This window comes from Felis catus, chromosome B2, assembly GCF_018350175.1.
Source record: "Felis catus isolate Fca126 chromosome B2, F.catus_Fca126_mat1.0, whole genome shotgun sequence".
Classification (NCBI taxonomy): domain Eukaryota; kingdom Metazoa; phylum Chordata; class Mammalia; order Carnivora; family Felidae; genus Felis; species Felis catus.
This window is the reverse complement of record NC_058372.1, coordinates 61,154,061-61,176,116: the sequence shown is the minus strand read 5'-3', so window position 1 is coordinate 61,176,116 and position 22,056 is coordinate 61,154,061.

The window sequence follows — 22,056 nt, the reverse complement described above, 5'->3', positions numbered from 1 at the left end:
GCAGGGGTGGGTCAGAGAGAGGGAGAGAGAGAATCTTAAGCAGGCTTTGCACTACCAGCACAGAACTTGACATGGAGGTTGATCCCATGAACCACAAGATCATACCCTGAGCTGAAATCAAGAGTCAGATGCTTAACGGACTGAGCCACCCAGTCGCCCCTACTTATGTTATCTTTAATTTTCTCTTTGTTTTCTAACCTTTTCATGTGGAAAAACAAGTTAATGATTTTATACCTTTTTTTCCCTAATATAACATACACAATTTCCATTTAAATTTTTAAGATACAGCCTCTTGAAAAACTATTTAATAATTATAAAATGTTTCTTTTAGTTTTGGTATTACTTTTTTTCTTGATGTTAATTTGTTTGACAAATATAAGCATACCCTTTCCTTATGTGTATATTTAATCTGCCATATCTTTTTGTATCCTTTTTTTAGAAACCGGTATTTTTGTTTAAAATATGTTTCTTGTAAACCATATACAGTTGAGCCTTGCTTTTTACTCTAGTCTTATAATTCCTATATGTTAATTTTTAATGCAATTATTGATAAATTTAATGTACTGGTGTTTGTTTTTTCTTTGATTTGTTTTCTTTATGTGTGATTTTAGCGAATCATGTACTTATATAATTGACTATTTCCTTTTAACTGTATTATGCCTCTAAACATTATAGCTAGAAGGTAATTCAGAAGCTATAATATCCACCTTTATCTAATTATCTAAGTTGAAAAGTATTTCAACTACTTCAGAAGTAATGTAAGAACTCTAGGGCACTATGCTTTCCTTACTCTTTGCTCTAATATCACAAAATTCAGATCTTCATAAAGTATAAATTCAACAGTACACAAACTTTTTTCCTTAAACAGTCAACAGTTTGTTATGAAGGTATTAGTAGGTATAATTTAAATGTTCTTTCATATTTACCTTTCATAGATTCTTCATTACTCCCTGAAGATTTGGCTTTCTTATTATATATTTTCTTTCTTTCAACTTGGAAACATTCTTTTCTTTCTTTTTTCTTTAACACATCTTGAAGCTCTAGATTGCTTGATAAAAATGTTCACATCTTTAATACCCTCCTTTGGGGGAAGTATTTTTTTTCTGGACATAGAATAATTCTACACTGCTTATATTCTTGCATTCCTTAAAAATGTGTTTCCAATATCCTCTGACCTCCATTTATTCTGATGAGAAGTCATTTCTCCTGGGGTGGCTTTTTAAGATTTTTCCTTCATCTTTAGTTTTTAGCAGTTTTTCCATGATTCATCTAAGTGTATTTTTCTTTCCATTTATCATTTTAAGGGTTCACTTGATTTCCTACTACTGGTGGCTAATGTATTTCTTTTATTTTGGACAATTCTTGGATAACTATGTATTCTTCCTTTTTCTTTGGGATTTCAATTATACATCTATTAGATCATTTGATATTGTCCTACGTAACACTGTGTTTATAGCTTTTAATTGAATTGAGAAAATTTCTCTTGTGCATTCTTTAAGTTTATGGAATTTCATCTCTGCTGTGACAGTGATAAGCCTTTATCTCTGATATAGTATTTTTCAGGTATAGCAGTATGCCATTTTTATTTCTTTTTTATTTATTCCATTTCTCTGTTGAAAGCAAATGCATATATACATAGATAGAAATACAGATAGATATAATCTTTTGCCTTTTCCACTAGATATTTTTATATAAATGAGCCTGATAATAGCATCATCTGGGCCATTTGTGGTTCTGATTATATTACATGTTTCTTCTCTTGACATGGGTTACCTTTTCTTCTTTCTTTTTATTTCTTATATATTTTTTAATATTGTATGAATCATCAAGTATAAATGGTAGAAACTATATTAAATGATATTTATACTCAGAAAATTTCTTTTTCAGGCTTCTAGTATTCAATAAGTATTGTTGAGATAATTTTATCTATACTAGGTACATATAGCATTTTTGTTGCTTTGGATTTTGTTCACCACTGTATCTAAATTATTTGAGTGGGATCAGAAATTTTCATTGAAATTTGAAATCTGATAACCAGAGATATTTGAGAGATATGCTTATGTTTTAAAGCCCAAGTACCAGTTTACAAACAACACAGATATCACACTGCTTTAGAACCTGGCTGCCAGCTTTTCTTGGGACTTTGCTCTCCTATCCTGACCCTGACATTTTCTCTCTTTTTCCTTATTTGTAACTGTTTTCTTTTTGTCTTATTCTCTTGTCTTCTCTCAGGCTTGGAGGGTGGTGTGCATATATCCTATCAATTCTCTGTGACAGTTCTCTCAGTTTTCTTCTCTGAGCTTTAACATGTTATGCTAATATATATGTAGACACTGTATCTGTCAAAAATTTAAAATTTGATTCAGGAGATAGAGGACAATGTAGATGTATCAGAGCTCTATTATACATAAGGGAGTATTAGCAAGTACTATGCAAAATAAGAAATAATCATAGGTATTTTGCATATTTAAATTCCAAAGTTAACTGAAAGAATAAATAATGCAACTGTTAAAATTTGAGAGACATACTTAAAAAGGAAGATGGGTATTATGTAAGTAAACAAATTTATGACTTTTACAGAGGAGAATCAACAGTATCTACAGTTTATTCTGAAAAAAAAATGAATATTTAAAATTTTAGAGGTTACCAAAGAAAGAAAATGGCTAATTTGCACCCTTGGGGAGATGCATTGATTATAGAATGATGTAAAGCAGGGAATCATTTCATTTCATGAACAGTTCTTTATATTACCCGATTTATTGTACACCCTTGGTATTCTGGTGCTTTTCACTATGGATTACAAAAACCAAAAGAAGACTGGGGGTTGGGAGTGGGCTATGGGGCCAATATGCAAAATATATTCATTTTCTGGGTCAAAAAAGAATAATGGGTCTTTAAACATGAGAATAGAGGTTTGTATTCACAGATCTGCCTAGTGATATGGCTGAAATTGTAAGCCCTAGTGAAATGAGATCAGAGAAATAGAAAATAATGCCTATTCTAGCAATGAATGTGCAGTATATCCTTAAGTTCAGAGAAAATAAAGTTTTATTTCATGAACTTCTTTTTGATAACCCCTAGGCAAATAAGATAAGAAAAAGAAAAATAAACTGGTTTGTGATTGAAGTACCAGACTGACTTGTATCACCGATTTTCATATCTTTAGTTTATTTTGGGCTTTCATAGGAGGATAATAAGAATTATGTGCAATAAAATATGTGTTTATATGCAAAGACAGGACTAGAATATACTTTAGGTAGGTGATGCTCCTCTTCTTCAATCTCTAGCTAGGATCTAATGGCAATAGCTATATGTTTTGCTTGAATTCTCTATTGTAGAGATGGTATGAATTTAATTAGAATACAAAGATCAATGGATTGAGATACATACAGATGAGTGTATCCAGATAGAATAGCTAATATTGATGATCACATGTATACAGAATGAATATAAAAAGAAAAAGGATATATAGGCATATTTCCATGAGAAAGATAATAGGAGATTGGGAAAATAAGTTATAGTCAAGGGGTAATTTATTTAAATCAATGCAAATTAAACCTTCAACTCTTCACACAGATATGATGCATAAATTAAGAATGGTAGTAGTGCAAGGCTTATGTTTGGAGCTTACTTTAGCCAAGACAAATTTTTATCATTTCATCATAGCTGTGAAACAACAGAAGCAGCTAGTATTAGGTCACTGCAAGTGAGTGACCCATGACAATTGCATTGTGAATTTGAGCTCATTTTCCTTCTGTCCACTGCCTGAAGAAAAGTGCTCTTTTAGTTTTTCCTGGTTCTATGAGTAATAGGGAAGATAATTGGGATGTGTGTTTAGAATAGTATTAACATGCTGATGTCTTTTATCAGAAAGTTTTCAGTTATAGGGCATAAAGGTTATTAACTAGCAGAAGTTATACTAATAAGCTATGGAAATGAGAGTGTGCATTAACTTGCAGTAATGAGAATTTGTCAAGAATAGGTGAAATTCTGGGGTGAAGGTATTTAAAATTTTTTGGCAAAATTCAGTTAGGTGTTTCTTAAAAAGTAAGTAAATGGCACATAAGTGAGATCATGGAAAGACTTAGAGAGGCTTCAACTCTAATACCTGGTCTACACTATTTAATGGTTTCAGTGACCTAATGACAGTACACATTTAGGAAAGCACACTCATTGTTCTGTTAACAGGTCATGTATTTTGGCATTATATCATGTATAAATGCAAAACCTGTTAGTTACTTCAATATTAATCTTGATAATTGAAACCCCTTGAAGGAAATGCAAATTTCAGGTTCTTATAGTTAATTCTGTCTCCTAGGACACATTTTGCAACCCATTTTGAATATAAGTGAGCTCGAATTACTTTATGGTAAATAACCATCTAAATATCAACTTACCTTAGGAACCCTGTAAGGGGGTTATATAATGTCCATATGATGTTCTCTTAACCTGAAGATAAGATGTGAGGCTGAGTCACAGAGGCTTTAGGTCATTCTGCAGTGGGAGAATCAAAGAATATGCCCTCTCTGGCTGTCTTATAGTATTTTCCTGAGAAGTACCTCTTGTAGTCATAGGTGGAGATATTGCAGTGCTTACTGTGATTTAAGTTTTCTGACACATATGTTTCATAGAACTCCACATAAGAATGCAAAGTAGTGGTGTGTGTGAGAGGGAAGATGTGGGGAATGGGAGGGGGAGTATAGGAATGGCAATGGGAATGGGAAATGGAAATCACAGAGAAGTAGATGGGCTGTACAAAACAAAATGTAGCAGTATTTATTGCCATAGGGTGCTCAATTTTGCAGGTCCAGAGAGGTTATCCAATTTTATGTCATTTCTTGATGTGCATTTCACAATCTTACCCCATCACAGACAGTGAAAACACAGTTCATTTCACACACATTTAAAAAAATACAAAATAGAATAAACTATGTAAATTTCTGCCACTTATCATAAAGGTATATTGTTTAATGAAAATTTGTCTTGTTTTATCTATTTATCTTTCCAGCTATGCAATAATTAAACGAAAATCAACATTGTTATTAATGGTATAAACTACTACCAAATATATTTCCTGGGTATTGTCAGGTAATATTGTTCCCCTGAGATCATTCTAAGTATCTACTAGAAAGAAAATTTTAAATAACCAAAATTGAGTAGAAAGACATCAACATAAAGACTTGTGTTGAGTATTAAATATATGGTAAGATATCATAGAATACATAAAAAAATGGGCTATTAAAAAGAGGAGGTGATACTATGAAAGTATGAAAAAGATATATGATTGAAAATATAATCTTTATTGTCATACATATATACATACATGAATACATAAAAATTAAGGAGAATAGGTGTAGCACATGCAAAAATTTAACTATTTTCAGTAATTTAATGATGGTATTAGTGTATTATCATTTCAAGATATTGCATTAAAAAAGTGTGATTACACAAATGAGTAATCAGAGGTATTCTATTTTTCATTATTCCTTCTACCAGTGGGAATCCTGGATGATTTTCTGTGTAAATATTTGTGGAATAAAGGAGATAGATATATATTATAAAAGATATTAAGTAAAACCCATATGGTATTGGATTTGTCCATCAGCCTAAAACTGTAGGCAAAAATTAGCAAATATATGTATAGCAAAACATTAAAATTAAAATATATGTATTAGCAAAACATTAATTTTATATGATGAGTTTTCTATGTACATAATCTCCCTAGGATTTGTTCAGTGAAAAGTTCTAGAACTAATAAGCAACAGTGGCAATGAAGATTCATAGAGTCCTAATGGTGCTCATGCAATATAATTTTCTATCAAAAATATTATTAGGTCTTTTTGAAGAAATTGTTGGCTCAAGTTTGGTGTTCAAGATAAGCATACATCTTGATATGCTAGATAGAAATATCAAAGTATTAAATTCAACTAGGGTCATCAGAGGAACAAAGGAGCCAACTTGAAGTTATTCGCATTTGCCAGTGATGTGGCATTTTAAGCTTCAAAATGGATAAAAATTACAATTGCATAGATTAAAGCCAACAAATATATTTAAATTCATGAGTTGATAATTATTAGTTGGTCATTTACAGAGATGAGAGGAAGCAAATTCATCATACTGAAAATTGAGAAAATCAAAGAACATAACCAGGCATTTATCCTACCTCTAATATATGCACTAAACCTTATAGACATAAGGAAGAAGGTCAAAAAATTATTCAAAATTATTCCTACCAGTAAATGAAAACAAAAAGACAGAAAAAAAAGAAAAACGGAATACTACTATTTTGTGTCCACTCCCAATAATGAATAGGTGGACATTGAGCATTACATGCTATTCTTCAAAAATAGCAAAACCGGACATTATGTGTATCCTGATAAATGAACGTAAAACCACCCAGAGTCTTACAAAAGGAGATGAGCTGAAACAGCTTCAAGTCTCTGTATGTAGCTGCCAAATACATAAAACAGAGACATATATGTCACTGCTACATGAGTATGTAGTCATAAAAACCCAGAGAATGTTATATGCCAACGTCTCTAAACACTTATGAATTGGATTCATGACTGTGTTTTAATTAATAATGTTTAATTTATTATAGTCCACCTATAGGACATGGTATTTTGTAGGTTTTGTTCCCCCTCTTATTCTTCTTCAAAATTATCTTGACTGTTCCTCACTCATACTTTCTTATGAATTGGAGATTAACTTATCAAATTACTTGATGACAGAGGTGAAATTTCACTGACATTTTTGTATGGAACATTTTTTCCACAAATTATAAAATATACTGTTTTTATAGAATTTTTAAAATTTTTATTTATTTTGAAAGAGAGAGAGAGAGAGAGAGCACGAGTGGGGGAGAAGCAGGAGAGGAAGACTCAGAATCTGAAGCAGGCTCCAGGCTCTGAGCTGTCAGCACAGAGCCCAATGCAGAGCTCGAACTCATGAACAGTGAGATCATGACCTGACCCAAAGTTGGATGCTTAACTGACTGAGCCACCCAGGCTCCCCTAATATTTACTGTTTTTAATGGCATCTTCATTAATTTTTTTCATAATGTAAGTTTTTTCTTTGCCTTTCTTAGATTTCATTTTTGCTACTTTGATGGGACTTGAATGAAGTAATCTTTAAGTTTGTTTCTGAATTTATTATTCTCTTTGTCTAAGGATTCTATTGGCTGTTGAATACTACTAATATATATCAAAAATCTTTCTAAACCATTTTATTAATTAATTCTAACAGTTGTTCATTGATTCTCCTTCATTTTCACCTTGTATTCCCTTCTAATTCTGTTCCTCCATCCTTGTAATCCTTCTTTCCTTCCTCCCTCCATTTGTTTCTTTTCATTATTTTTGTTTTCTTATTAAATTTTTAATGTAAAAATTACAAGTTGATTTGTGTGTGTGCGTGTGTGTGTGTGTGTGTGTGTGTGTGTGTGTGTATCATTGTAGTGATAAGAATAATGGCAGTCTTCCTGAAGATTTTATGAGTTACATTTCAGGGTAAAATAGTATATGGCTTAAATTTTGATACTATATATTTCTTTGTTGATTTCTACTTTCTTGATTGACTTTCCTCTAAATAAGCAAAACTCTGCTTTCTTCCAACTGTTTATGGATTCTCACTCTTTCTTATTTTACTATGTTGTCAAATATTAACAATTATTACAATTTTGGCATCAATCCTATTTAATTCAGTTGTTGTAATTAAAAAATATTTCCAATTCAGTTTACATGTATTTGCTTTTGGCTTTTTGCCATAAAGGACAATGGTCTGTCTATAGTATTTTTTTTTCTCTATTTTCAATGATTTGTGTTAGTATCAAGGTATAATAGCTTTAATAAATTAATTAGTTTATTAAATCAATCAATAAATTATCTACTCTTTGTTATTTTCTGGAAAATCACAAGATCATGATTATGTTATTTTTTTTCCCTTGAAATTTTGGTACTTCTTGCCATTGAAATCATATGGTCCTTTGTCTGGTTTTATTTCCTGTGGATAGATGTACCTACCTCCTGAGAAGCGCCCACTTTTACCAGTTTCTTGTGTCTTCCAAGGGTGATAATGGAGAACCAAACTCATATCCTACCCTTCATCGATTGATATTTATGCATTCTTTTCATACCATAGGATGCTCACATGCATGCAGGTGATGATGCTAGATGTGGTCTGTTCATCTCTCCAAACAGCTCTTCGTTGGTTACTTCTCAAACCTACACATGTGCATATAGCAGCACAGCCCATACCTGGGATAATGAATACTAAGATTCCATGAAGTCCTTTGATTTAGAGTGGAGTCTTTAAGGGGTAGGGAATTCTCAGGTCCTGGGCAACAGATTTGTTTTAGAAGGAGGCCATGGCTCCAGGTCGTCATGCTCACTGCTTTATTCCCCTTTATTCCCCTTTTCCATCCCTGCCAGTCCTTGTCTTATGTCAAGGGGTGCAGCTACATAAAGGCAAGCACTAGGCTGTCAAATTCTTGCCTCCATAATACACAACCACTGGCTGTACTTTAAGGTTATTATGAGGTAGAAGAGAGCCTTTCTTTGACTTAGTCTGTGTGGGAACAATGAGAAATGTAAATGGAGGCACTGATGTATGAAAACCAAAGGATGTTTTGAAGTAAAGTAATAAACACATTAAATACTTCAAATAGATCTAACTAAGAAAATAAGACTATACATTGCCTTTAATGACATGAATTGCCAAAGCCATTTCCGTGACATAATTAGGGTAAATTGTAATAGATTTTATAGCTTTTGTTATAATTACAGTATCTCTTAGCCACAGGGAATGTTCTAATTCTCTTCATGTTTAGTTGTATCTCAACTCAAACATGTAAATTGAGGGACCTTCTCCATGAGACTTGGAATAAAGAATTCTGTTTATTTTAATTTAGTTCAGATACTATATCATGAATCCTTGTATTTCTGTTATCTACCTAACATTGGGCTTGGCCCTTTTTCACTCTATAAATATTTATTGAGTTAGTACCACTGAATAAGGACGTCTGTCTATTGTCAGGTTGATTGTCTACCATTGCTGAAGCCATCATTTTATCACCATTAACTTGGGGGAAAAATGCCTGGTTTGATGTATTATCTTTAAAGTTTAGGCACTGGTGAGCCAATTCATCTCAAATAGAAGTCTCCAGAAAGTCACATTCTCAGCTGCCTGAAGAAACAAGCTTATTGAGATAATTGAAAACAATTTCAAAGACTACTACAAAGCAAATCTTACCTATTTCAGTGACTGAAAATTGAGAAATATATCAAAGTTTACCTGTGGCATAAAAGAAACAAGAATACGTGAACATCACAATTCTCTTCCTTGTCACTATATTTCTAACACTATAATATAGCAGTGACTATTAACCACATGTTTGAGTCATTTTTTGTCAACAATTGCCACCATTTCCCCAAAACCAAACACAAAAATTGGTTAGTTTATACAATTCCTATTTGATATTTTTCTTGAATCCAACTTAAGTTGTATAGTGCTTCTTTCCCCCTCTTTTTCTCTCTTTTTACAGTTTAGTAGAGTAGTACAGTAGTACAAAGGGATAAAAGGTGTTCTCCCTAATTTCTTTTACTCCAGACCTCTTTGAGTTTGTCACAATTGTCTAACAAAACAGCTGCCTAATGTTATAAAATTCCTAGAGCAAGCGTGGAGAACATAGGGGTAAAAATGCTAGACAGGAGCAGAGATTTTACAGTTTCTATCCCATCACTGAAGCCAATTGGTTTTAAAATGTCAGCTGTCTTTTTTGTCCTCCTTGAACAAAGTTTTATTGCACTAGGAAGTGGCTTTGAATTTCACTGGAGTTGAACACTTTGTACAGGACAAGCCCTAAAGCATGATTTTAGTAATTGTTGAAGAATTCACTGTTCATACAAAGAGTTGCAACCTTGAATCTGAAATTTCTTTTAGTATACCAAAACATTACCAACTCTGAAGCTTTTGGTTTTGACTTATCATTCTAATGCCTCCTTTCCTTTAGAAATTCACATGTTCCCTTCTCATTTTGCTCCACAAAGTTAGCAAATGAAAAACAGCCTTAAATTTTTTTAGTGTCCTTAATTGCCCACAAAGTTGGTTTTATGTCTTAAAAATGTTGGAGTTACCTCACTATAACTAGTAAGAGCATTTTATAAGGAGAATTTTTTAGAAATAAAACAAGTGTTTACTTTTTGTATCTATAATTCTTTTAATTTGTGGACCTGGGCTTCTCAATTTTTTTTTCATGTAAATAGTGAAATAGACATGTAGCCTTAAATTTTAGCATAGCTGGAGAAGATATATATTTTCTCCAATACATGGAAATAATATTATATATGTGCATATTCAGTAATAGCAGAATTTATAACAGACCTATTTACTTGTAAGTTGATTTTTCTAGAGAATCATTGTTCTTGGCAGCAAGCACAGTAATTTGATGATCCAACACTATTACTTAGACTATAATAATTATGACTACCTGAGAGGCTAAAATCCCACCTGACTTGTTTTTCTAGGACATTCACATAAGTCTTTACAAATATATCCCACTGAAGCGTTAGTGGAAAAAAAGACTTGATAATAATATTTAGATAGTCAGTGAGGCCAGGGGAGAGAGGCATTGATACCAGAGTTCCAAGGTTCAGAAGGGAGGAATACTCCAAGCAAAGAGAACAGAAGGGTGCTGAGAGATTAGAGCAGCCAGGGCAATACAGAAATATTTATTTAAACAAAATCTGTTCCTGCCTGAGTAATATTATTGCCAACAGACACACACGCTATGGAATCCTGGATAAATTAAGGTATATTAACTAGGCTTTGGTTAACAAGTTATGCTACTTTAAAAGCAAGATAGGTTTAGCAAGGTAAATGCTGATATTTCCAGTTCAGCAAATATTGATTAGTGTCAATTATCTACAGAAAAAGTCATTTTGTTTTTAGAGGCAAGGAAATAGGGGCACTTTTGTATGTAGCCCTACTACATAGAAGTGTATATATGTACATACTTAAGTATGGGAAGTAGTTGGCAATATGACTCTGGACTTCAACATCTATGCAGCATACTGAGAGAAAGATTTACAGGGGTTAGCATACAGATAGTATCTGTGGCCTCAAGATTGAATAATCTCAATGAGATTAGGTCTGTGGAGTAAAACAACACCAAACCTGGAGGTTTTAAATGTCTTCATTTAAGAATACCTTTAATATTTTCCTCTACCTCAACAAACCTGAAAACTAAAATGTTAGAGGGTGGAAGAGGGTCAATAAAGTATCCTCCAGATTGAGAAGTCACTTTAAGACCAAAAAAACAAAGCAAGCTATTCAATACTGTTTACACAGACTTAATTCAGGGTAGCTTACTGACAGAAGGGAAAATCAGATGAATAGTCCTGGTGGTACTCAGCCATTCTCTGTCTCCATTTTCTATGGCTATTTTCCACCTAGTCCAGATCTTGATGCTCACCTCTTATGGACTGAGGGGCATGGTGGTGAAGTCTCAGGGTAGTTATCTGGAGCGGGGCCTTCTACACACCAGCCATCTCTACTAGTTAACTAAAGTGAGGATTTCTCTGTGCCAGTACTCTCTACTAGTTACCTAAAATGGTGCTTTCTGTCCACTCCTTTAAGGAAGATCAGAAACATCCTTCCCATATTCCAGGCAAGGGCATACATTAACCTCCATGGGGTCTAGAACATGTAGCCCCCAGGGAGATCATTCATGGGCATGGACAAGATGGAGGACAAAAGATGGAATCAGTGTTGTCAGCACTCTTAGGTAAAAGTACATACTTCAGGGACCAAGATGGCAGAACAAAATGGAAATTGTTTTTGTGTCTCTTGTCCCTGAAATGCAGCCAGATCAACACTGAACTTTTTTGCACACCTAAGAAAACTGATTTGAGGATTAACACAACAATCTGCACAACCTGAGCCACAGTACTCAGTAGGTACATGGCACAGAGAGGTGAACAGGGGGAGAGAGAAGCCGGGGAGAGCAGAGAGCTGTTTTTGCTTGCAGAGAGAGTATAGGAAAAGCACCCCCTACCCCCCAGAAATAAAAGCAGCTGGAGAGAAAATGGAAAAGTGGAAATAGCCATAGGAACTGAACAAAAAAGGGAGAAAGGAGAAAGTAGAGGATTTAAATTCCATTAATACTCTATAAACAGGAGGAGTGCAGAGTCTGAAACTCCACAGCTTGATACCTGGCAGTGCTCTGGTAGGAAGGGTGAATCTCCAAGAGCAGAGAGCAAGTCTGAGGCCCACACAGGGAGATGCAGTTCCACTGCTGAGAGGACATTTGGTAGAGGCTGTGCAGCCACCCCACAGGCAAAGGTCCCAGTGGACCCCAGAGAACAACCACATTCACTGGTGCTGGAACAAGGACATTAAGCGGGAGCCTGATGCCAGATGTGTGTTATGATTTTTCATAAACCCTGAAATGCTGCTGCCTCAAGATTGTGGGAACTTTTTCTGGGATGGTCTGGAACCCGGTTGCAGTCTCTGGGCATCAGCATGGGTGCAGTCTTGTGAGCCTTCCTGGGGGTGAGCTGACCCTACCTGGCCATTGCTCAGTGAGACCCTCACCCAGAAGGTCTGAGTGGGTCAAAGCTGCAGTCCCTCATAAGCGAGCAGTTGAAAAACACAGCCCATTTGAGATAAAACTCAGGAGGGAGGTGCCGCCTGGTAGGTGATGGCTTGGTCATGGACAGTGTAGAAGCAGGGAGTGGACAGAAGCCAGAGAAAAAGGATTGATTGCCAGTCATGAAGAGCACAGATTTATGATACTATAGACCAGGTAGCTGGGTGATGCCATTTTCACCCCTCCCATGCATGTGCAACAGCAATCCACCCTAGTAAGCTAAGCAGTACCATCTAGTGAAGAATGGACCAGTTACCCTAAGCCCCACCCAACTGGGCCAATAGTACTTATGACAAGTACAAGTACTGCTTACTTTATGGACTGGACAGTGCCTCATAGCTTCACTTCTATGGGAAACCAGATGTAATTTCAAGCGTACTTCATTCTGTTCTCTGGTCCTTTTATTCAATTTTTTTATTTTTCTTTTCTTTTATTATTCTTGAATATAGAAAGATAAAAACTCTATTTTCATTTTGTATTTTTTTAAATATTTTTCTTTAATTTTTCTACTTTGTTTTTACTTTTTTGCAAATTTTTAAAATTTTATTTTACTTTCAACATTCATTTTATTCTATACTATTGTATTCATTTTTGCAAATATTCAAGTGTTTTACTTTTTTCCCTTTTTTCTCTTTTTTCTTTTTTTTCTTTTCCTTATATTTCCCCTTTTTCAATGATCTATCAAGTTTCTTTCAACAACCAGACTGAAATACACCTAAGATCTAGCATCCTTTATTTGATTTTCTGTGTTGTTTTTAATTTTTTAATTATATATATTTTTTTACTTTATCAATTCCTTTTGTTCCTCCAAAGTGACAAAATGAAGGAATTCACCCCAAAAGAAAGAACAGGAAGAAATGACAGCCAGGGACTTAACACAGATACAAGCAAAATGTCTGAAAAAGAATTTAGAATCACAATAATAAGAATACAAGCTGTGGTTGAAAATAGATTAGAATTCCTTTGTGCAGAGATAAAAGAAGTAGAAGGTAGTCAGGATGAAATAAAAAATGCTATAACTGAGCTGCAATCTTGAATGGAAGCTAAGGCGGCAAGGATGGATAAGGCAGAGCAGCAAATCAGCTATATAGAGGACAAACATATGGGGAATACTGAAACAGAAAAAAGAGGGAGACTAAGGCAAAAGAGCACAAAATAAAAGTTAGAGAACTCAGTGACTCATTATAAAGGAATAACATAAAATCATAGGGGTCCCAGAAGACAAAGAGATAGAAGAAGGGGTAGAAACTTCATGTGAGCAAATCATAGTGGAAAACTATACTAACCTGGGGAAAGACAGAGATCCATATCCAGGGAGCACAGAGGACACCCATTAGATTCAACAAAAACTGACCATCAACAAGGCATATCATAGTCAAACTCACAAATACTCAGACAAGGAAAGAATCATGAAAGCAGCAAGGGAAAAAAGTCCCTAACCTATAAGGGAAGACAGATAAGGTTCTCAGCAGACCTATCCACAGAAACTTGGCAGGCCAGAAGGAGTGGAAGGATATATTCAATATGCTGAATCAGAAAAATATGCAGCCAAGAATTCTTTATCCAGCAAAGCTGTCATTCAGAATAGACGGAGAGATAAAAAGTTTCCCAGACAAACAAAAATTAAAGGAGCTCGTGAACACTAAACCAGCCCTGCAAGAAATTTTAAGAGGGATTCTCTGAGGGGAGAAAAGATGAAAAAAAAGTCTAAAAGACCAAAAGCAGTAAAGACTAGAAAGTACCAAAGAATTCTACCAGAAACTTCAACTCTACAGGTGACAAAATGGCAATTAATTTGTATCTTTCAGTACTCACTCCAAAAGTTAATTTTTTAATGGGTCCAATCAAAAGACATAGGGTAACAGAATGGATAAGAAAACAAGATCCATCTATATGCTTTTTACAAGAGGCCCATTTTAGACCTAAAGACACCTTCAGATTGAAAATAAGGGGATGGAGAACATTCTATCATGCTAATGGTCAACAAAGGAAAGCCAGAGTAGCAATACTTATATCAGACAATCTAGACTTTAAAATAAAGACTGTAATAAGACATGAAGAAGGACATTATGTCATAACTAAGGGGTCGATCCACCAAGAAGACCTAACAATTGTAAACATTTATGCTTCAAATGTGAGAGCACCATAAATCAATTAATGACAAACGTACAAAAACTCATTGATAATAATACCATAATAGTAAGAACTTCAACACCACTTAGAACAATGGACACATCATCAAAACAGAAAATCAACAAGGAAACAATGGGTTTGAATGACACACTGGACTGGGTGGACTTAAAAGATATATTCAAAACATTTCATCCTAAAGCAGCAGAATACACATTCTTCTCAAGTGCACATGGAACATTCTTCAGAAAAGATCACATATTGGGACACAAATCATCCCTCAACAAGTACAAAAAGATTGAGATCATACTGTGCATATTTTCAGACCACAACGCTATGAAACTCAAAATGAAACACAACAAAAAATTTGAAAAGATAGCAAATACTTGGAGACTAAAGACCATCCTACTAAATAATGACTGGGATAACCAAGAAATTAAAGAGGAAATTAAAAAACACATGGAAGCCAATGAAAATGATAACAACATAGCCCCAAACCTCTGGGATGCAGCAAAGGCAGTCCTAGAAGGGAAGTATATAGTAATCCAGGCCTTCCTAAAGAAGGAAGAAAGGTTTCAGATACACAACCTAACCTTACACCTGAAAGAGCTGGAAAAAAATAGCAAATAAATCCCCAAACCAGCAGAAGACAGGAAATAATGATTAGAGTTGAAATAAATACCATCGAAACAAACAAACAAAAAATCCCCACAAAACAAACAAACAAAGAAACAAAACAAAGCAGATCAATGAAACCAGAATCTGGTTCTTTGAAGAATTAACAAAATTTATAAACCATTAGCCAGTTTGATCAAAAAGAAAAAGAAATGGACCCAGATAAATGAAATCAAGAATGAAAGAGAAGAGATCACAACCAATAATGCAGAAATAAACACAATAATAGGAGAATATTATGAGCAATTATACACCAATAAAATGGGCAATCTGGAAGAAATGAACAAATTACTAGAAACATATAAACTACCAAAACTGAAACAAGAAGAAATAGAAAATTTGAATAGACCCATAACCAGGAAAGAAATTGAATTAGTAATCAAAAATCTCCCAAAACATGAGTCCAGGGCCAGAGGGCTTTCCAGGGGAATTCTAGCAAACATTTAAGGAAGAATCAACACCTATTATCTTGAGGCTGTACCAAAAATTAGAAATGGAAGGAAAACTTCCAAACTCATTTTATGAAGCCAGCATTACCTTGATTCCAAAACCAGAGACCCCACTAAAAAGGAGAGCTATAGACCAATTTCCCTGATGAACATGGGTGCAAAAATACTCAGCAAATATTAGCCAACAGGATCCAACAATACATTAAAAGAATTATTCACCATGACCAAGTGGGATTTCTACCTAAGATGCAGGACTGGTTCAGTAACTGCAAAACAACCAATGTGATTCATCACATCAATAAAAGAAAGAACAAGAACCACATGATCCTCTCAAGAGATGCAGAGAAAGCATTTGACAAAATACAGCATCCTTTCTTGATAAAAACCCTCAAGAAAGTAGGGATAGAAACATCATACCTCAAGATCATAAAAGCCATACATGAAAGACCCAATTGTAATATCATCATCAATGGAGAAAAACTGAGAGCTTTCCCCCTAAGGTCAGGAACATGGCAGGGATGTCCACTCTCACCACTGTTAATGAACATAATACTGGAAGTCTTAGCCTCAGCTGTCAGACAACTCAAAGAAATAAAAGGCATCCAAATCAGCCAGGAGGAGGTCAAATTTTCACTCTTTGCAGATGACATGATACTCTGTATGGAAAACCCAAAAGATTCCACCAAGAAACTGCTAGAACTGATCCATAAATTCAGCAATGTCATAGCACATAAAATCAATGCACATAAATAGGTTGCATTCCTATACACCAACAATGAAGTGACAGAAAGAGAAATCAAGGAATTGATCCCATTTACAATTATACCAAAAACCATAAAATACCTATAATAAACCTAACCAAGAGATGAAAAATCTACATACGGGAAACTATAGAAAGCTTATTACATAAATTGAAGAAGACACACAAAAAAATGAAAAAATATTCCATTCTCCTCGAATGGAAAAACAGTGTTAAAATGTTGATACTACTCAAAGAAATCTACATATTCAAGGCAATCCCTATCAAAATAACACCAGCATTTTTCATGGAGCTAGAACAAATAATCCTAAAATTTGAATCAAAGCACAAAAGACCCCTAGTAGCCAAAGCAATCTTGAAAAAGAAAACCAAAGCTGAAGGCATCACACTCTCAGAGTTCAAGACATATTACAAAGCTGTAATCATCAAGAAGTATGGTACTGGCACAAAAACAGACACTCAGATCAATGGAACAGAATAACTAACCCAGAAAATAGACCCTAACACGTATGGCCAACCAATCTTTGACAAAGCAGGAAAGAATATCCAATGGAATAAAGACAGTCTCTTCAGCAAATGGTGCTGGGAAAACTGGATAGTGACATGCTGAAAAAGGAACCTGGACCACTTTCTTACACCATACACAAAAATAAACTCAAAATGAATGAAAGACCTAAAGGTAAGACAGGAAGCCATCAATATCCTTGAGAAAAAAGCAGGCAAAAACCTCTTTGACCTCGGCCGTGGCAAATTCTTACTCAACATGTCTCTGGAGGCAAGGGAAACAAAAGCAAAAATGAACTATTGGGACCTTATCAAAAGGTCCTTGCATAGCAAGGGCAACAATCAGCAAAACTAAAAGGCAACAAATAGAATGAGAGAGGGTATTTGCAAATGACATATCAGATAAAATGTTAGTATGCAAAAATCTATAAAGTACTCATCAAACTCAACACCCAAAAAAACAAATGGGCAAAAGACATGTATAGACACTTCTCCAAAGAAGACATCCAGATGGCAAACAAACACATGAAAAAATGCTCCACATCACTCATCATCAGGGAAATACAAATCAAAAACACAATGAGATACCACCTTACACCTGTCAGAATGGCTAGCATTAACAACTCAGGCAACAACAGGCATTAATGAGGATGCAGAGAAAGAGGATCTCTTTTGCACTGCTGGTGGGAATGCAAACTGGTGCAGCCACTTGAAAACAGTATGGAGGCTCCTCAAAAAATTAAAAATAGAACTACCCTATGACCCAGCAATTGCACTACTAGGTATTTATCCAAGGGATACAGGTGTGCTGTTTTGAAGGGGCTCATGTACCCTAGTGTTTATAGCAGGGCTATCAACAATAGCCAAAGTATGGAAAGAGCCCAAATGTCCATCAGTGGATGAATGGATAAAGAAGATGTGGTATACATATACAATGGAGTATTACTCGGTAATCAAAAAGAATGAAATGTTGCCATTTGCAACTACATGGATGAAACTGGAGGGTATTATGCTGAAGGGGTTGTGGGAGGGGGGGGCGGGCTAAATGGGTAAGGGGCATTAAGGAATCTATCTCTGAAATCATTGTTGCACCATATGCTAACTAATTTGGATATAAATTAAACAATAAATAAATTAAAATATAAGTTTACAAAAATATTATAAAATAAAAATAAATAAAATTACATACTTCAGTAAGCTATAAGAGTTCACTATAGCAGTAGTTTTCCAAGATGTGTGAACATGTGCATGTGTGAGTATGTTGCATCTCTACAGGGTAGGATGTCTGTGTGTTAAACAAAGGGAGAGAGAGTCTTACTTAGTATTTTTTTAGCTCTATTTATTTTTAAAGAGAGAGATCGTGAGCTTGTTAGAGGCAGAGACAGAGGGAGTGAAAGAATCCCAAGCAGGCCCCATGCAGTCAGTGCAAAGCCCAGCACAGGGCTCGATCCCAGAAACTGTGAGATTATGACCTGAGCCGAAATCAAGAGTCAGGTGCTTAATAAACTGAACCACCCATGTACCCCACTTACTTGATATTTCTAATAGTTCCCTAGTCGTATGAATATAGATTTTCAAGGCTACGAATTACTAATTAAGAGTAGATGAGAAAGAGGCTTAAAAAAAAAGAAAAAAGGACCAAAATCATTAAGAAGAAATGCATTGACCTGCATGCTTTTCCTCTGAAAGAAAAAGACAGGGCACCCAGGTGGCTCAGTCAGTTAAGCGACTGTCTCTTGATTTGTGCTCTGGTCATGATCTCACAGCCATGAGACAGAGCCCTGCTTCAGGCTCTGCACTGAGCATAGAACCTGCTTAAGATTCTCTTTCCCCATCTCTCTGCCCCTCTATCACACTCTCTCTCTCTCTCAAAAAAAAAAAAAAAAAAAAAAAAAAAAAAAAAAAAGGACAATTACTCCTAATTTTGAGTTTTCTTTCAGGCTCTTTTCCATACACTGGGGACCAGATAGCCCCACATGAAAGGATTTAACATTTAACATGAAGCCTGATAGGTTCCTCTCAGCATGGGAGACAGAATGACTACTTGTGTCTCTGACCACAGATTTCCTGAAGAAACCAGGGAACATGGGGATAGTTAAGGTTTTAGATGTCTCCCTTTAATTTTTAAAATCCTACAATGCATTTTCTCTAAGTTTAAGAATTTGTACATTCAAGATTTGTAAAATTCAATCCTTGTAATTCAAGGATTTCTGTGTTATCGTTTGCTACCTTGGACCCTTAGGGAAATTCCAATTTAACAACCACACAACCTAGATATAAACAGTTCTGGGATGAAAACCCATCAATGTGATATATAGAGGATCTGTAATGGGAGATGGTTCTGATACTTTTAATGAAATATTTGATCACTGTGGTTCCTTGTAACCCTTATAACTCACTGTTTAGGGCTCTTTTATGTTTGCATCCACCTTCACTTGGGAGATAAAAATGTACAGGGCAGTGTTGCATGGGCTTATTCTGGTTTGTCCTTTGGAAAGATTAAAGTATTGCCCCCTTTGATATTTTTATAAGTTTTTTTTAGTTTCCCCAGCTCTCTAAGAGTTAGAACTGAATCACTTCTTCCCTATTACAATCCATCTGAATGTACTCTAGACTTTCAAAAATCCCAAGATATACTTACAGCCTTATTTTACGTGGTATCAAGGTGCTATTTCTTTACTAGAGAGTTTTATTATTATTATTATTATTATTATTATTATTATTATTAATTATTTTAGAGAGAGAGAGAGAGAGCATGAGAGTAGGGGAGAGGGAGAGAGAGAGAGACAGAGACAGAAAGGGAGAGAATCTTGAGGCACCTGGGTGGCTCAGTCAGTTAAGCATCTGACTTCGGCTCAGGTCATGATTTCATGGTTTGTAGATTTAAGCCCCATACTGGGCTGTGTGCTGACAGCTCAGAGCCTGGAGTCTCCTTCAGATTCTGTGTGTGTGTGTGTGTGTGTGTGTGTGTGTGTGTCTCTCTCTCTGCCCCTTCCTCACTAGAGCTCTTTCTCCTTCTCTCTTTCCAAAATAAATAAACATTAAAAAAATTAAAAAATAATAATAATAAAAATAAAAGAAAGATAGAGAATCTTAAGCAGGCTCCATGCTCAGCAAAGAGCTCAACCCTGGGGTCATGACCTGAGCTGAAACCAAGAGTTGGAAGCTCAATCGACAGAGCCATCCAGACTCCCCAGTAGTAGATTCTTAAATCTTTATAGAAGAGGACTATTACTGTGCTTTCCAAATACCTGTAAAAGTTGTTGCTGATTCTTGCATTAATTGCAACATAAATTCATTTATATTAGCTGCTAAAACTATGGCAGACATCATTCGATCCAGGTTATTATTCCTCTTAGAATTCCGTTGCCTTCCTTCCAAATTCCCTTGAAAATTTTAATAAATGAGTGAAAATGTGGAAAATCCTACTCTAGATTAAATTTTGAATGGAGTGCTTCATTTAAAAATAGCCCAGCGTGATCCAAGTAGTATTTGAGCACACTTTTCAGCCTAATGACACTCTGCCCATGCTTGCCCTGGAAAAGTCTCCAACTTCAGTATATATACATGTTCTTCCTCTCCAGGCTTTAGTAAATGTTTGAGAATTTATACAGTAGCTTTCAGGCTCTTTGTTCAAGGTTACTCTAACAATGGCTACTTCAGCAACTTCTCAAGTCACATGTCTGGGCTTCCACCCCAGACTGAGTAACATCCCAAAAGGAATTTCAGTTTGATGACTGTGTCCATCAGAAATCCATGAAATGATATTCTCCAAAGATCCATCCTTGTGATAAAGCATACTCATCAGACTGACTAGAAAGGGCTATTGATTATGAGAGGATTTTTCTCCCACATTGGCCAGGCCAGCTGTGTATGTCTTCTCCCCTGAGTAATAAAGTGATCTTATTTAACAGGTTTGTAAATCAGTTTCAAGTATCTATCTTTTCAGTATAGTTCTAGGGAAATAATTTTGGTTAATGAATTATAATTTTTCACCTAATAATACATACAATCTGATCCTTTTTGGATAATCCCAGACCTGGCTTGACTGTGACAGCCCAACATATTCTAGTTTAGTTTTTGCCTTCCCAGCCCTTCTCAGAGCCAGAAAATTTTAATACAATTAACATTTCAAAGGATTGGTCATGTTTATACTTATGTGCCATTGCAATAAGCACAAAATTCCTAAATTTGCCCAGGTGACCCATGAAAATCGGAAATATTTGAAGAGCTGTTTGAGCTATAAAGTGTTAAGCTGTTATTTCCAACAGGGAAGATGATCTCCAGTCCATGTATGAGAAAATTAAAGTTCTTCAACATTTGTGACTTGCTTGCAGTCACATATATGTGGTATGATCTGGGACTAAAATTGTTTCTGAGAGTTCTGTGATGATTGTGTCATTCAACAGATAATCATCATTAGCATTCAAATATCTTATGATAATTTCACTGCAGTCTACAAAGAATAAAATAAAATACATTACTTATTGGGAGCCTGGCAATTAGGCATTAAGAATACTTGTGATTGAAATAGCATCACCTGGATGGAGAAATGTTCTTTGAATATGACCTGCACTCTAAAATTATTAGTGTTCTTATTGTCTTACACATTTACAAGAACTGTGGTCTTTCAAATCCCAAGACATTACTCAATAAATGTCAACTATTGAGTGAGTCACAGGTTTCTTGTAGTGTGTAACTGATATGGAATTGCTTTTGTTTGTATGTCCTTAAAGAGGGTGAGTGGAGACTCCTATAGCTCTGAGAAAAACTTCAAGAGGTTTTTGTTTAAGAGAAGAGTTAGCCTTCCTGTGTTTACACAAATAATCTAAAGCCTTGCTATAGATACCTTCCCTTTATTTCTTTTTTTTTAAAGTTGTTTATTAATTTTGAGA